We start from the raw sequence: 3148 nt of genomic DNA on the forward strand, positions 1-3148 counted from the left end.
CCAAATGGAAAAGACAAGGGGGACTTAGCCTCAGACTCTTTTCCCAGCTCAGGAGAAAATGGTGAAACCCCAGACAAAAGTATCCCTTCCCTGAATGAAAAAGACAAGTGGGACTTCTCAGTCCCAGATGCTTTCCCCAGCAAGGGAGAAAGTGGTGAAAACACAGGTGGAGCTGTCACTTTCCCAAATGGAAAATACAAGGGGGATTTCTCAGCCCCTGACACTTTTCCTGGGCCTGGTGAAAATGGTGAAAGCCCAGCCAAAGGTATCCCTTCCCCAAGTGGAAAAGACATGGAGGAATTCTCACCCCAAAAGGCTTTTCCCAGCTCAGGAGAAAATGGTGACACCCCAGACAAAGGTATCCCTTTCCCAAATGGAAAAGACAAGGGGCACTTCTCAGTCCCAGATGATTTTCCCAGCTCAGGAGAAAATGGCAAAGACCCAGCCAAAGTTGCCTCTTTCCCACATGGAAATGACAAGGATCACGTCTATGCCCCAGATGCTTTTCCCAGCTCAGGAGAAAATTTTGAAAACCCTGCCAAAGTTTTCAGTTACCCAAAAGGAAAGGACAAATGGCATTTCTCAGCACCTGCTACTTTTCCCAGCTCAGGTGAAATGGGTGAAACCCCAGACAAAAGTTACCCTTTTCTGAATGGAAAAGACAAAGGTGTCTTTTCAACTTCAGATGCTTTTCCCACCTCAGGAGAAAATGGAGAAAGTCTGTTTCCCCATTTCCCTCAACATGGAAGATATTTTCCTGTCATGGACTCTAGTTCAGGTGGGAAAAGCATGTTTGTACAGTCCCATCCTGCATCTGGTTCAGATGGACCCCTACTTTCACCCCTCTCTCCCAGAAAGTGGTATGGAGTGCCTAATTCCTTAATTCCTCAGAGTGTTCCCAGTTCGGATGGAGTTTACAAAGTGTCATCCTCAGGATTCAGCCCTGTTTCAGGGAAAGTGGCAGATGTCTCCCTACTCTCTGAACATTTTCCAGACAGAAAGGGAATTTGGATGCAATTTCCAAAAGGGAACTATTTTCTGCATAGGCCAGGAAAGGGTCATGTCCTACCTCAGAACTTTGGGAAATGGGATAATTCTGTCCCTGGCTTTGGAAATCGTCTGAATGGAGTGGGTGGAGTTCTGCCAAGTGCTGGTGGTAGTGTAACTGGTATGGATACTGGTGATCCCAGTTTTGGAAGTCCACTGAGTACAGGTGGCATTCCACCCGCTGCAGATGTGGGAAGCCATGTGCCCGGCTTTGGAAATCATGTGAGTGGAGTAGATCCCAGGGTCCCTCATCCTTGGGGTTTGCCATCCCTGAATTCACCTTGGCTTCACCCTGGCTCGCCACTTGGATATTTTCCATCTCTAAGCAAGAGTGCCATAAACCACCACAGACCAGGAATCCCCAACAACCACCTTTATGGAGTTTCGTCTGGGAAAAGAAGGTTTTGGTCTCTTCCTCCTTCAGTCATGATCCGGGTCAATGCCAAAAGAATTAATCAGGGTAAGTGATCAGTAATTATGTTATATTTTTGCTGTACCAACTCACTTATTTTAGAAAATTATATACAAAACTACCTAAACAATAAGATCATAGAATCATAGAAGAGATGGGTTGGAAGGGGCCTACAAGACCATCAAGTCCAACCCCCTGCTCAATTCAAGAATCGAAGTCAGGGCATCCCTGACAAATGGCTGTCCAGGCTCCTCTTGAATGCCTCCAGCGTGGGAGAGCCCACCACCTCCCTAGAGAATGCGTTCCATTGTCGTATTGCTCTAACAGTCAGGAAGCTTTTCCTGATGTGCAGCTGGAATCTGGCCTCCTGTCACCTGAGCCCATGATTCCGTGTCCTGCACTCTGTGATGATTGAGAAAAGATCCTGGCCTTCCTCTCTGTCACAACCTTTCAAGTACTTGAAGAGTGCTAGCCTATCTCCCCTCAGTCTTCTCAAGGCTAAACATGCCCAGTTCTTGCAGTCTCTCCTCATAGGGCTTTGTTTCCAGTCCCCTGATCATCTTTGTTGCCCTCCTCTGAACCCTCTCCAGCTTGTCTGCATCCTTCTTAAAGTGCAGTGCCCAGAACTGGACACAGTACTCCAGATGAGGCCTAATGGGGGATGTTTTTGTTTTGCTGAGAACAATATTTTTTCCTATGTCCTTGCACGCTCATTGCAATCAACTGAAGGCCATTTGAACATTACATAGCAATAAACCCACATTTTCTATTGGGTTTTTATAACAAACTCACTCAGTAGGGAGTCACAGCTAATTCCATCTCTCTTCTAAGTGCATCTGTATCGTTCATGTTTTCCAACACCTGTCAGATTCACTCTTTACATTTCATGGGTACAGTTTAAAAAGAATTTTAGCTGTACAAAGGCCTTGTTTTGTGTTGGCACCCAGTTTATGGAATGGTGCCCGTAAAATGAGTCACCTGGCATCTTCCTTTTAAAGATTTTGGCTCCAAGTTAAAGAGTTTTTTGTTTGGGCAAACGTTTTAGTGAACAGCTCAATTTGATGAGAACTTTTGCAGTGATGAGTTTCAGTGCTGGTTTATCTGGTGTTTTGTTCAGATTGGCACTACTTTTATGCTTTCGGTTTTAGTCCTCTGCTGCCTTATGATTTGGCTTTTACTGATTATGACATTTCAGTGTCATAATCATTTGGTTTCACTGTTAGCCACTTTAGAAATCTGGGTTCAAACTGAAAACTGGAATATAAATGTTTGAGATTAATAAATAAAAATGTAAGGTGCTGGATGGAGTTTCACTCCCCCGAAGATTCAGGCTCACAGTTTGGGTGTACTCTTGGACTTGGCCTTGAACCTGGATGCCCAGGTCTCAGCAGTTTGCACATCTGAGGCTAGTGCACCAGCTGTGCCTATTCCTAGAGATGTCTGACTTGGCCATGGTCATGCATGCCTTAGTTACATCCCATTTGGAGTACTGTAACATGCTCTACATGGCGCTGCCTCCAAAAAGTGTTCAGAAACCTCAGCTGGTCCAGAATGCTGTGGCCAGACTGTTGACCAGGGTCAGTTACAGAGAGCACATGACTCCCTTCACACAATAGCTTCTCTGGCAGCCAGTCTGTTTCCGGGTAGAATTCAAAGTGCTGATTATGATCTACAGAGCCTTATACGGCT

The sequence above is a fragment of the Heloderma suspectum genome, chromosome 4 (assembly GCF_057233095.1).
Source record: "Heloderma suspectum isolate Gila_16-S chromosome 4, 16-S_ref, whole genome shotgun sequence".
NCBI classification, from domain to species: domain Eukaryota; kingdom Metazoa; phylum Chordata; class Lepidosauria; order Squamata; family Helodermatidae; genus Heloderma; species Heloderma suspectum.